The sequence below is a fragment of the Centroberyx gerrardi genome, chromosome 6 (assembly GCF_048128805.1).
Source record: "Centroberyx gerrardi isolate f3 chromosome 6, fCenGer3.hap1.cur.20231027, whole genome shotgun sequence".
In the NCBI taxonomy this organism is placed as follows: Eukaryota; Metazoa; Chordata; class Actinopteri; order Beryciformes; family Berycidae; genus Centroberyx; species Centroberyx gerrardi.
The window spans coordinates 6,377,380-6,392,922 of NC_136002.1; positions in this window are offsets into that span (position 1 = coordinate 6,377,380).

The window sequence follows — 15,543 nt, forward strand, 5'->3', positions numbered from 1 at the left end:
CATTGCCAAAGGGCAGGGAGAATTGTTTCCAATACACACACACACACACACACACACACTGAGAGTAAACCTGCTATCTCCCTCTGCTGGTAAAACTCTTCATTACAGTAAAGCTGCCTACTAAAAACCAGCTGGCTGTCAGTACATCTGCCAGCACCTGTTGACCTTCCCAGGGCGCAGAGCAGCGCGTGTGTGTGCGTGTGTGTTGAAGCCATGTTGGAAAGCCATCATGAGGCCAGCGGGGGGAAGGGGGGAAGGGGGGGGGTCATGTCAGAGCCGGATGGTGGAGGTCAAAGGTTAAGCATGCTGAGCTATGGTCTCTGGCAGCCAGGAGAAGAGCCATGAGACATGAACCAGCCTGAGCCCTGCACCTGCACAGTGTATGTGTGTGTGTGTGTGTGTGTGTGTGTGTGTGTGTGTGCACGGGTTAGAGCATCTTCATGTGTCTGATGAGGCTGTTTTTCACTCACATCCAACCTCTCTGTGCTTTTAAAACCTTTATCTTGGGAAAGCCAGTGTCTGTATTTTATAAGGAAAGGTGGCAGGATGGCTAGTGACTTCAATAATTCCTCATAATGACTTTTATTTTATTAAAAAAAAAAACAAAACAGACTACTGGCAAGAAGAAGAATGACGCTGACAAGAACTTTGCACTCAGAACAGCCCAAAACAATTTTCTCTCCACTCCTCCAATAAATGATGTGTGTGTATATACAACATGTGTATACAAAATTATGATATTATTTTTCAGCGTGCCAGAAATGAGGAAAAAAGAACCAATAAGCCAAGAGACAGCAAGTTTGTTAATAAGATCTGTTTGACTGCAGCCACATTTCATCGCTGCTTCTTTGTGTAATCAGCTGCTGATGTCAAACATTTGTTCAAATTGCATAACTTCCAATATAATTTCCTTTTAATCGGAGCCACACATCATGAACTGAGGCTAAAGGTGCATATCTTAAATATAAAAATAATAACACTGGGTAAGGAGGGTGTGGAAGAATTGTGTATACCGTATTTCCTCTAATATTGGCCGGGCCTTTATTTACCTCAACTGCAGAGGGTACCAGGCCTTTATTGGAAGCAGGCTTATATTAGAGACAGGCCTTTATTTCTAATTCCCTCTGTTTGATTAGTATATTTGCTCATATTTTAGTACGAAGCCTCCTTGTTTTCTGATCTGCTTCTGTTGGGGTACGTTAGGTAGACGCTTTTTTGTTACTGCAATGCATTATGATAATTACGGTAATGGACGACGGCATGCTCCAGAGACTTCCGCCGGCCGAGCCATCTTGTGGCACTTGTACATTACTACAAACTACAGTTACAAACAGGCACCAGGAGTTTACCGGTATCCACCGTTGTTTGCATGTAAGCTGAAGCTAACTGAAGCTAACTGAACCTGGGCGCCGATGTGTTCCCGGTGATCCGGCCAAGATTTCGGCGGGGGTATGGGGCTTGGATCGGGCCGTGGGCGCGGTGGAGAGGACAGCGGGGGAGAAAGGAGACGGACACGGTCCAGCCATATACTAGGTTTTGACCTAGTCTTGTTTCCTTTGTTTTTTCCCCCTTTATTTGTTCGTGTCGACGACGACCCCGGCCATTATCGGAGACCCGGCTTTTAATTGACCACAGGCCACTATTAGAGGAAATACGGTATATGCTGTGCGCCGCCAGACCTGTAGGTGTCACTGAAGGCTGGTTGTATGTAAGATTCTACTTCCTCTATAAGCTCCACCCCCCGAGCAAGTATAAATACTGACCGGTGAGAGAGATTCATTTAGTTGCTATGGCAATGGTCTTCTCCCATGCACGTAAAATAAAGCATAATCAACAGCAGTCCACTGAGTGGTTCTTGAAGGGTTCCACGACAAGGGTCAGAGGAGACGGGGGCATCAGAGAAAGAGAAGAAAACAGCTCATCTGAAGGAAAACTGTCGGGTAAGAGACAGAGTAGTGATGCGCGGATTGCAGTTATATCCGCAGGCACCACGGTTAATCCGCGGATCGGGCGGGTCGGGTCATAAAAATTAACATTCTGATTAATAGCTGATGGGTTGCGGGTGGGTGAAATAGTACATCATTAATGAGGGAAATATTAATTACATTCTCTAAAATGTGAGCTTCATTTTTCGTCAGGCACGAATTAGCCGACTAGACTCTAACCATGACTCACTGCGCCTGTGTGCAAATTGCGGGGTCCATTTTTAAAGAGCAATGGAGGCAAAAAAGATCAGAGAGAAAATTAAAAAAGGAGAATTAAAAACAAAAAAAAAGGAAGGGCAGAAAAGTTCCGTGTGGGAGCGATTTAGTGAAGTACTTAACCATGACGACGATTCAAGTGCTGGGTCTGTCATATGCAACAGCTGCGAAGTAAACGGGACCGCAGCGTAAATATGAAACTGTATTGCAAAGGCACAGTTCACCATGGAAACGTTTAATTACTGAAAGCAGCCTCTCTAATCTTTAAAGTAAATCGTTAAAGAAAACACTCATACATCAATACAACGAACACACAATAAAGAAATCACATAGAAAGCTTGCGCTGCTCGACATAATTTAAAAGGCAATATAGAGGTGGAGTGAAATGTCCATGCGGGTACGGGGCGGGTGCGGGTCTATAAATCGTAGAAAATAATTTGTTCGAGTGGGTGGCGGGTGGATGATTTATGCGTACATGCGGATTCGGATGGCGTCAGAGCCGATCCGCGCATCACTAAGACAGAGTGAAGCGATGGGATGAGAGAGGAGAAAAGGGGAGGAGAAGAGAAGGTGGATGTGTTTGCTGTGTTGGTGTGACCCAGCTTATTTATCCTTCACACTGCTAAGAGAAACAAGAGCCTGTAAATCTCTTTGTTGTCATTTTTTCATTTTTCACCAAAGTGTCTGGCCAAGTAAACAAAACTCAGTGCTGTCTAACAGAGACTGAGAACAATTGTGAATATAAGTAGATACACACACACACACACACACACACACACACACACACACACACACACACATTTGTTATGCAATGACAGTAGGCCTATACTGTGCCAACAGCTGTTTAGGTCACCAAAAGGAGGTCTCCATCTCACACACACACACACACGCACACACACACCTACCAATTTTCTCAACCCATACATTTTTTTGCAATATACTTTGACCACCCCATTATTAATATGAATATATTTTGACTATCTTATTTATTTCATATACATGTTAACTACCTGGTTATTGATAGGAATATATTTTAATTACCTGGTTATTGATAGGAATATATTTTAACTACCTGATTATTGATAGGAATATATTTTAACTATCTGGTTATTGATAGGAATATATTTTAACTACCTGGTTATTGATAGGAATATATTTTAACTATCTGGTTATTGATAGGAATATATTTTAACTACCTGGTTATTGATAGGAATATATTTTAATTACCTGGTTATTGATAGGAATATATTTTAACTACCTGGTTATTGATAGGAATATATTTTAACTATCTGGTTATTGATAGGAATATATTTTAACTACCTGGTTATTGATAGGAATATATTTTAATTACCTGGTTATTGATAGGAATATATTTTAACTACCTGGTTATTGATAGGAATATATTTTAACTACCTGCTTATTGATAGGAATATATTTTAACTACCTGGTTATTGATAGGAATATATTTTAACTATCTGGTAGAGAGAGAGAGAGAGAGAGAGAGAGAGGGCTCATCATCATTGTATCACTGCTGCCCTCTGCTGTGAACAGCTGAACTGACAACTTAGATCATAGAGTTAAAATGGTCAGCAGTGTTTAACCTGGAGACACTCTCAACTAAAATGGTTCTATAGCACCGAAAAATTGCAGAACATAGCAGAACCTTTTTGGTGCCATAAAGAACCTAAACATAAATTATAAAGGTTCTCTATAGCAACATGCACAGATAGTTCTCCATAGACCCTTTATGGTGCTGTAAAGAACCATTTATGAAAGTATGAACGGATTCAAACAAACAGTATTAAAATAACTTTTTAACAAGCACACTGATTCATTCTGATTTGCCAGGTTTTTATTATTTTAACAAATCACTTATCAGTTATTTGAGTCATTTGCATGCTTTGCAACATTTCCATCTTCAGTAATTATCAGTGTCTCAACTCTAGCAGAGTGTTTTCACCAGGGAAGTGCTGAATGAGGACTCATGCTCTCTTCTCATCTCAGCTTCACATTCATACAGTTCCACACAGTCTTCTGATGAGCAGAGCCGCTCCACTGCTGCAGCTGCAGGGGGGAAAACCTCGCTCGTGGGCACTTTGGCAGAAAGAGAAATCACTCCCTCCATCCAGATTGTTCGGGCCGGTCCGGTTATCTCACCTCAAGGCTAGAGGCTCCTCAGGCACATACACACACATACACACACACACACACACACACACACACACACACACACACAGGTAGAGCTGGATCCAGGAAAAGATGCTCCAAACTCATTTTATCACATCAAACGGGTTTTAACTAGAATTTACTCGGTAAATGAGCTTTGGTGTTTAGCCTGAGCCCGAGGCAGCAAGACACCCTGTGGGCTTAAGGATAAAAGTAAAGAACTCCATGCTTTATACATTGCCAGACATTATAAACTCTACATAGGATGAAACACTTTGCGTTACAGAGGGCGAAAGTTAACTTCAGTTCTACTTGAGTATGAGTTTGACAGCAACAGCAGGCAAGTGAAAACGCCTGATGGCGCCTGATGAGGTCACTTCCATCACCTGCTCCCCTCAGCTCTGGCATGTCTTTTAAGGCCTGAGGGACGCTGTGACATTTTGAATTTTAGAAGCTTATTCCTCTTTATCAGACAGTTGCAACGTTGACACAAAGTTTCTACTGAGATGACTTTGGAGAGTAAAAGTTTCATGACTAGCAACGCCAATAAACTGTTTAGGGCAACTGAAGGACAGAAGCTCTTTGTAATAAAAGTAATAAAGATTCAAAATGTCAAGATATGCCTTTCAAACTACTCCAGCTTCTGACTGGTAATATACAGTATGAACTCCAGACTGCACTGCTGCCACTGCTGGAGATCGTCTTCTCCACCTTAAAGTCACAATGAAACTGCATTTTGAGAGCATCTTGCTTCCTTAATGTGATGTATTTCCTGTTGAAACAGGATGTTGGGGCGGGACATAACATGAGGAGCGATCATTCAAAAGTGTGAACCAATGGGAGATCAGTTAGAGAGAGAAACATCTCTTGTGATAAAAGTGAGTTCAAACATGAAATCTATGCATTCATAGGGTTTTTCCAGTCCAAAAGGAACTCACTGTTTTTTCAGATAGCAGCAATGCCTTTGGTGCCTTTCATAACTTTCTGCAGAACATTAATCATCATTCCCAGATAAAGGAGGATGTTAATGACAAATGTACTCCATCATCACCCACATCGCACTATGAAGACTGGTGTTTTTTTGCAGTTTTGTTCGGATTCATTCTAATTCTTGGTACAAATGGATTCACTTTGAACTTCTTTACATGCATTTATGCATTTCTAACCAGAGGTCGGTGCCTGTGGATGTGTTTTCAATTCAGTGAATCCAGTGTTCTTTGTTAACTTTCTCCTCTGCAGCTCCCTCTGAACTGTATCTCTACTTCTAAACTCGAAGTTCACCTCCAAAAATCCATCATGCAAAAAGACAAAAATCATTATCTGAAGTTAATCATTGAGTATCTCTAAAATATAGATGATCCGGTCTGCAGAAGTGTTCTTTTTTTATCACCTAAGAACTTCAATTACTGACTGTTTACTAAAAAGCATTAGAATTTGTTTGAATTTTGTGCTATTAATCACTGTGTGTGAGTGGTGCCTTCATTAAAATAGAGAATATCTCACTTTGGGACAAAATTCTTCACTTTGACTTGCAAACTTTCATTCACTTTTTATATAAACTGTGCCGGATATCATTCCTTGATAGGAAAATCGATGGAGATAATTAAAGTTGAAACATTGAAGTGATAAATTGGTTTAGTATTATCCGCCACCCATCATCCTCTAGGTCCTGTGAAATTCATGTAAACCTCTTTTTCACGCCGCTTTTACATATCTTTCTATATTCGTTACATCCGTCATCACACGACAAACGATGAAGTTACAGACAAAAGTTCCTCCCCGCTGATGTCATGCCACAGCTCAGTGAATTGTGCCCTATATGTCTGCTGGGATTTGCACTATTTGAGGCAGAAGTAGCCTCAGGAGCTCTCTGCACACATTTACTCTCTGCTGCTCCACAGCCTCACATAGGTCATCGGCTGAGGAGGGACCGGGGAGCGAGAAATCTTTCCGTCGGTCGCTCGATTTCACCCGCTCTCCTCTCGCTCTGTGCAGAGAGCAGAACTACCATCCGATACTGCTCACATAGGTGGGACAGAGCGAGGCACGAATGCTGTTTGCCGTCTCAACCCCCCAAAATCCATATATTTATGTGTGTGGTGCCTTCAAAGGGGGGATGCAGTAGAAGGTGAACCCACCTAAACTCAGTTTACCCTCCTTTTAGGCTGATATGGATCTTCATGAGGCAAATTTAGTGTACACATCAGAGTGAGTAGTATCAAACTGATGTAAATTACATAAAAATAGGGACTTTTGAGGGGGAAAGGGTATAAATTCATACATTTGACAAGTACATTTGATTTTTGTTTATATTGGCGGTTGTTTGCCTTGTGATGATCACCAACTGGAGGCCATGGTTTACCACTACATCACTCATTTGATTCCAATGGGCTTCACTTTGGAGCAAAAGCATCCTCTTCAGTCCTTGTGATGCTAGAACCAACAGAGGAAGCATGTAACTCACCAGAGAGAGAGAGATGGGGAGTATTGAAAAAATAATATCAACTCTCAGCATAGATTGGCATGCTACAGGGGCTCTTGGAGGCCAGGAATTGTGTTGGAAACCAGAAAATGAAATATTATGATCATAAATTTTCTTTGTGATCATGAATAAACCCAAGTCCAGGTATTCATGTGGGTCTGAAAGCTAAAAAGCCTTTAATTGGAGAGGAGTAAGACATTAAAGAACACATGTGATTTGTGGTCATAATATATTCCTTTCTTACTCTCCTGTACAATCCTCTAAGTCTATAGAGTGGGAGTCGCCATCCTCAGGGGCTAATATGTGATTACTGGCATGTTAAACTATAAAGAGAGCACCAGTAGCCAGCAAATTATAGCATGATGACAGTTTAACTGCCTCGCTGGAGGACTTCAGGTGGCGGTTACTGTTCTCATGAATGGACAAATGTGAGCAGGAAGGCTTGAGATCCCTGTACTGTACTGTACTGTACTGTACTGTACTGTACTATACTGTACTGTACTGTACTGTACTGTACTGTACTATACTGTACTGTACTGTACTGTACTGTACTGTACTGTACTGTACTGTACATCCTGGCTGTGATCCACATTGCTATCACAACAATTGTCACTTGTCACACCAGTGTTCCCCACAGCCAGAAGGAAGAAGGATGTTTACAACAAGAACATGAGGTTATTGGACATGATCTTGTCTCTCTTCTGGATGTGGCATCATTTATCATTTCCAGAAGGGTTTATTGCGACCTGGGAGGCCGCTACAGCCTCGTATGTGACAGCGGGGCCAGATATGGTAATGTGATGTCAGACCATCATTACTCCCACCGCCGCTGTTACCGACACGGTCATTATCGCCCAACCCGACCTGCAGAGGTGGGAAAGGCCAGAGGCAGCCCGGCCGGAGGGAGAGGGCGCTCTCTCCCCCGTCGTCCCGCCAACACCGACCCCACTGACATCTGCTGAGAGAGAGAGAGGGGAGAGAGAGAGAGAGAGAGAGAGAGAGAGAGAGAGAGAGAGGGAGAGAGAGAGGGAGAGAGAGAGGGAGAGAGAGAGGGGGAGAGGGAGAGAGAGAGAGAGAGAGAGAGATGGATCTTCCTATAAGAAATTTTGTTTCGGTTTGTTTTGGTTTTCTGATAGAGTCCAGGGTTTCCAAGCCTTAACGGATAAAGAAAAGCTGACAATAGCATTAGGAGAGGAGAGTCAGACGGTTGATATTGCTGCAAATTTTGTGTATTTATGTCACAATTTCCAGACTAGGAGTGATAGCCTGTACATGAAGGTGAAGATGAACAACAGGATGAATGTTGACTACTCAAACCAGAATACTGAGAAACCCTCCCGAAATCCTTGAAAGGTTTTGTTTTATTGTTTTCTATGTGACTGCTTAGTTTCTTCATTTTGTCCTGTTCCAGTGGATCTGAAAATATTGCATGCATAGATAAACTTGCTTTTACTTATGTAAATGTTATTCATTCTAATTAATAATGATAAAAAATAATAATAATAATAGCTATATTTGTGTAGTCCTTCTCTAAGCAAAGTTACACAGTGCTGCAAAGTAAGAGGAACAAAACATATTAACAAACAATCAGCTGTAATTGTAGGAAGCCTCGCATTATCGACTCCATTAAGACCCACAGCTCGTTAAGGCCGATTCAGCAAAATCCAGACACTGTAACCGACTCCCAAACCAACAAATGAACAAAGCTCCTGCAGCTTAATTGTGTTTAACGTTATCAGCTAAAGCACAAATTTTGTTTGATTACATTAAATGGCTTCTTGCATTAGAGTAATACGCTCTGGCGTGGCCGGTTCTCCTTCACAGGCCTCGGCGCCGTTCATTATGTGCTAAAGGCGCTTCGCACGCGGCATCAGTCTGAGCGAGCCGCCGACCTTTCCAAAGACAGATATTCATTTCCAGCACCGTAATCCCCCAGCAGACCGCTTACGATTCAACGACTGCTCAACAGAATACTTTCCCCAACATTAAATTCCAAAGCCAAAAGTGTTGCACTCTATTATTGTAGAGGGGCTCTGTCACTTCCACTGTGCTTATCAAGCGTGCAGACGGGCCAAATTACGCCCTATCTCCCTCCGCCAGAGGAGAAGAGTAGGAAGCAGCTTTGTGTACAAATTAAAGGTTGCTGTGTTTATCAATGCAAGGTCATGTGGATACGGGGAAGAGTCTAAGCTTAAGCGGCCAAGAGTTGATTTTGGTGTCATGATAGGTAGGGAAAGACGGACCAGTCACTGAAACACAGTGGATGGATGTGCATTCTCACTAGCATTACAACTATTTCCACAAGCCACAATCACCACACCTACAATCCTGCTCTCTCTCTGTTAATCCTCCTGTGGTAAATGTATCAAAGCTCTGAACTACATGGAAATAAGCCTAGAAAATACAATGTGTGAGCAATTAGAGGAAGACGGACTTAACAGGTCACAGTTGAAGTGTGGTGAGGAGTCGCAGAGGAAGAGGCTCAGCAGACACAGGTAAGAGAGATATAGGAGCAGCAGACAGGGAACTTCCATGTTGATTTTTATAACCTTTTAACCTGCCGAGCCCCAGTCTAGGCTACTCAGGCTCTAATTAATGCACATAGATTCCAGGTTCCAGTATAGACCGTGACCTGATAAATTTTGCAGCACCACTTTTCTCAGACTTTTAAAGCGGGGGGATGAATCTGCGTCGGCATCCCAGCAGCGGGCTCGCTGATCCGTGTGCTAATTGAGTAAGATTGCGAGGGGGCAATACAGCGGCGCTGCAAATTACATTATTGACTTCTTTATTCTCCCGGCTCTGCCTCTGAACAACGGCTATAGATAAAGAGCGCCTTTGAGTCTGGTATCGCAATGTAAAGGAGGCCCCGGAACAATTAGCGGCTCCGTTTCGCAGGCTCCCGTGCTGGAAATTCAGCGGCGTAAATGAAACGCACCCCTTCCATGAGGTTAGAACAGCTGAAAAGTCACTTGCTCAATCCTCCACACTAATGACGTCCATGCTTAACTCACTTGCTCTTAAAGCCCCTACAAGTAGCATCTTTAAACATCAATAGCTCATTGTCAAATGACTTGCGACACGTTGGAATAATGACTGTAAACAAATGAGATCATGGTGGAGATGACGGGTCGCCTCTATCTCACTACAGTGTATTATTAGTGCTGGTGTTTCTCCAAATTAAAACCACATTTCAATGGATATTTTCTTCTTCAGTCAAAGGTTTTCTCTGTCTTTACTGAAGAGGATAAACATATTGGAAGCAATTCTGACTCCAAAAAGACTTCTTTTATCCTGCCATCTCAAACTCAATATATTCTTTGGCCCAGTGGAATACAAAACAGAAAACTAAGCAGTCAGCCCCTTACATTTTGATTCCTATATCTTTCTCTGTACGGGGAGAAAAAGGAGAAGTGAAATGAGCAGCGGCCAGCCAGCGGCTCGGAATAATTTGGTTAATATGTCCCCTTTAGGCCACCGTCACATCCATCTCCATACTGCAGTGTCCAAAAGCTCTGCTGAGGTGTTGCTTTTGAACAGGCTATCAGCGAGAAGCCGAGTGTCGGGCTGAATCACACTGGATAAGCACTTTAGTGTGCTGATTTAAAGATAACCTCGCCCAGTCTTTTTCATGGTCCCCTATATAGAAATGCCTCAGACCACAGAGTGATGTTCAGCAAAGGAAGAGGCATTGGAGAAGATTTTACTCATACAGAAAATGGTTCTATATAGCACCAGAGAATGGTTCTTTAGCCTTGAACCACAGCAGAACTCGTTTGGTGCTATAAAAACCCTTTTAGAAAGGTTCTCTACAGCACCATGCTCAAATAGTTCTACATAGACCCTTTATGGTGCTGTAAAGAACCATTTAAGAACACATGAAACACCTTATTCAACAGTATAAGAACTTTTTAAGAACCATACTGGGTCTTTCCTCTGATTTGCCAGTTTTATCGTCATGTCAACAGATCAGAGGGTTGTTTGAGTCATTACGGTGCTAAGCAGAACCACTACTTTAACCAAAGAACCCTTGAAGAACCCTCTTTTTTCTGTGTGTACTTTAACAGGAGGGAGACAAGGAGAAAACAGCATAGCCTTACTACACTGAGCAACTTCACGCACTGTAAATTTGTCTAAGACAGAACTACCTATTGGTGTCTGCATTTAAACTGAATATAAAAGCCAGCAGGTAAACCAGCGCTCTCTCTTCCATCCATCTCCCTGCACCAACTCCCAGCAGTGTCAGTCCACTAAAGCCAAAGTTATGGCAAAGTCCCTAACCTATAATTTACCACAAAAACTATGGGAAAAAAAACAGTGGAGTGATGGCTGATGACTGACTAGATATTATCATTTATTTAGTCAATGTGATAAATTATTAGAACTATTGGTATAGTGACCAAGTCAATCTCAAGTCTTGAGGCACAAGTCTCAAGTCTAAATGTAGAACAGCAAGTCAAGTCAGAACAAATCAAGAGTCCAGTATCAATTTAATATCTTAAAGAAAACTAAATATCTAGGACTTTTCAATGCAATATGGTTTTAATAGAATAAAAACTTGGTAAGAGCATCATGAGTTTGATTTCTATAATCAGTTTCAACTTCAATAAATTCAGTCATTCCATACAAATCGTCGTCTGCTGGAACAAATCTCATCACTTTCAATCTAAGTCATTTACACAAACACAAGATCTCAAGTCAAGACTTTAGAAACCTTTTCAAGTCATCAAAGTACAAGTCAAAGTCAAGTCCCAAGTTAAGTCAAGTCTCAAGTAGTTAAAACTGACTTGAGTCTGACTCGAGTCCCCACCTCTGGATCTAGCAGCTAGCGCCCTCAAGTATATTCTGTATGTGTAGTCCTGACATGCAGTCCTGCTCTTCCAGATTCTGAACTGCTACTTCATAACACCAGTCGATTCTCCTCCTTGTCTTAACCTCAAAAATATCTGAATGACATCCTCCAATGAACTGTTTTTCCCCCTTTTCAATTATTTTCTTTTTGAAAAACAATTTGAGAACAGTACAAGTTCATTACACTCAAAACACAATTTCAAAACACTGCACGTTTTCACACCAATGTACTTATCAGGACCACCAATGTCTACTGTTGGCAGCAATGACTTTATTTATATTTTCTATTATTTATATTTATATATTGTAGTTTATATTTTTTACATTCAAACTTCTCCATTTGAATGGTGCAGCAGTGACTTTATGACTTCAGAATGGGCAGCATTACAGAGCTGCCATGTTCTGAACCTTGGCCGATGCTGACTGGAGAAGATTGATACCCTGCAAAGTATACGCTCGTTTGCAGGAGTATGTTCATCATAAATTAGTTTGGGCATTTTTGCCAAAACTACTGCAAGGATGTTGTGCTGTCCTTGGCGTCGCCGAAAGGTAAGTTTCACAGTTTTTCATTAGTTTCTATGCTTTAAATGTGACCTTGTGAATTGATAATGTTGGCATTACACATGCTTGCATCTACAAGTGTTTTGCAGATACTATCTTGTGAGTCCAAGTTATGCCAACTTATAGTAGTTATATTACTTATGTCTCTGTCATATTTAATCATGTGTATTTTTCTATATTCAATCAGCACAAAACAAAAAGCCTTGACAAAAATGTTGTCAGGGACGATGACGGCAGACTGCACTCCAGTCATCAGGAGAGGTGAGGAAATGCTTCATGACTGTATTCCTTTACTTTCTGTGGTCCTTAGAATAACCAACTGTGCTTCTCTTTATCAGCAGTGTGAACTTGAAGGAGCCCAGAGAGGAGAAGGGGCTCCCCGACCCTCCAGCAACCTCCGCCACTCCAGTCTCAGCACCAGAGACTGGAAACCAGCTGCAGGCCAAGAAGCCTCGTTGGTGGCGGAGGTTGTTTTCCAGTCGCCACAAGGTACGTTTCACACAAAGTGCCGCTGCTAAACATGAACCAGATTTTTAGTTTTACATTTGAACTTGTATGTTGTGAATGAGAGAGCTGTACAAAAACTTAATTTTTATGGTTTATTAGTCTGTTGCTGCAGCCTCTGCTATATTTAAGCATGTGTGTATCTCTTTCCTCCCAACAGAAAAAGAAGTGTAAGAATGCAGGTGTGAAGGCTCCAGCTACTGCTGAGGCCAAACAGGAGCAGTGCGCCCCCCCGACACAGAGGGGTGAGGTGGTTGAATCCACTCCCACCAAAGTGGAGCAAGCCACTAAGAAGAAGCAGCCTCACAAGAAGGCTGTCACCTTAGTGGAAATCATTCCTGAGGCAGGACGTCCCGCGCCTGTCCAGGCTTGGATTCCTCCTCCAGCGGTCCAGTCCCATGGACTCAAACCGGCCACCCAGAGGCTGTCAAAGGAGCAGCTCGTCTGCCTCGGGTAAGCACACACACACACACACACACAATGAATGTTCATTTGCATGCAGGTGTGCACATAAGATACAAAGCTGTAACAAGACATGAATCCATGCGCTCCAGATTGTGACTGTCATTGAAGAAGATGTGATATTATTGTCTTCAGTCTGACTTGTTGTGTTTGTGTCTAAGGTTCCCCAACCTGGCGCAGACTTGTTATATGAACTCCAGCCTGCAGAGCCTCCTGAGCCTGAAAGCATTCGCTCAGGAGATCAGCCGCCAACGCAAGGTGTGGCGTTCAGTCCCTGAGGCTAAAGTGATCAGGTACATGCTACCCACCCTTCCACACACACACATGTAGCTTCCCTACTCTGCAGTGACACACAGTCACTCTGAAGCTCCTCCACAGACTTGCAGCTCGAGAAGAAATAACAGAATACTAAAACAACAGTCTCTCTTCTCTTCCTTTCTCTCCTCTCCTCTGTTCCTTTGCTCTTTCTCTCCAGAGGGTTTGTGGACGTCGGATTGTCCCGTCACTCCGACAGCATGCTCCACAAACGGAAAGTCCTCCTCTCCTTCAAGAGAACGGTCTCCGCTCACGCCATCGAGTTTGGAGACAACAGGCAAAAAGTGAGTAAGCTTTGTATCTTCAACAGAGAGCGCAGCAGCACGCAGATCTTTACTCCATTTTTTTATTTCACCACCTGCTGGTAGTTTCTCCTCCGTGTGTTGAATTCTCTGTTTGTTTCTGTGTGTGTGTGTGTGTGTGTGTTGTTCAGGACGCTCAAGTTCCTCACCAGCATGTTGGAGCAGATCAGATGTCTAGCTCCAATGCTGCAGGGAATCATGGCAAAGACGGGCGAGAATTACACCTGCCCAGTGGAGGCTCACCTGGCCTTCAAGATGCAGAGCGCCAGGACCTGCAAGGGGTAAGACTACACAGCAACACACATCACACACGTTTCTACCTGCTGGGACGTCCCATAGCTGACCATTCCTGTAGTTTCAGCCTGTCAGGATTCAATTAGGACGCCACAGAGACATTTGAAATGCAGGACAGCCCTCAACACTACAACACAGATCTGATGGCATTTCCAACTTGAATCATCTAAATGTCTCTTGATATGATATGTGCATTATTCCCCTGCTGTTCAGATGGACTAAGTTGTAACAGTCTTGATAACAAAACATGCTAAGAAAGTTTGCCAGAAGATTGTCATGCCATTGACTGATGTGTGATTCTCCTCATGTCTAGTTATGGTACAAAGTCTTTCAAGCAGGAGGACTTGTCATTAACTGTGTGTTTGTATTTTTATGTGTATTGCCCCTTTACTGTGTAGATGTGGGGTGCAGTCCTTGAAAGTGGAGGACTTCACCATCTTGTCCCTGGACCTGGTGCCTGGAGGCTCCGTGGGACACTCGCTGCAGCGATACTTGTTAGCAGTTGGAGTATCGCTGTGAGTGTGGAGCGAACAAATCTGGACAGCAGTGGTCCTTTTTGACCCTGCCAAGGTGAGTGACATCACATCCATCACAAACACACCACACAACTGTTGTCATTTCAGTGATTTTGGACCTATATAGAATTTATCTCCTACATACCTGGAGTACTTTGATTCACAGATAATATTAGAATAAAACTTGTGTTTCATCATCTTGTCTCCCCTCTCTCTCTCCCTCATTCTGTCTTCCTCTCTGTCAACTTCTGCTCCTATCTTTTCCTCTCCACCTCTCCCCCTTCATCCCTGTCTTTTGTGTCTACAGTACGCTGGTCCTGCAGCTGAAACGCTTCAGGTGCACACCCTTCTGGACCCTGGAGAAGGTGCAGGACCCTATGGTTCTGTCCAGAGAGCTGCAGCTGGAATCTGGACAGACAGAGACTGACCGTGTGACCCCTGTCAGCCCTCCTTCTGCCTCAGGTACTGTAGTGACATTTGAACTTGATACACCTTCCACATAGACTGATGTTCATCTGATGTGGACACTGACACCAGATTCATCTTGAGATGACAGCTATGTTTAGTGAAAAATTCTTCTGTGATCCGGTCTTTGCAAGCAGACAAAACATTTCAATATGTTAAATATGAATTGACTTTAGAAATGTAGTGCATTCAGTAGTCTGTATATTTAGAGCAGTGTAATATGGATGCTGATATTTGCATTTGAAACATAGAGACCCAGAATCAAGTTTAGTGAAATATGAAATGCTCATATTCTTTGCTGTTTTTCTTTCTTTCCCATTCTTTTATGTTCCAGACACAGAGAGCACAGAGAAGAAAGACCCTATGGTGAGGATAGAGGTAGCAGGTAGCAGGTAACAGTGTGTCCTCTCCTCTCCTCTCCTCTC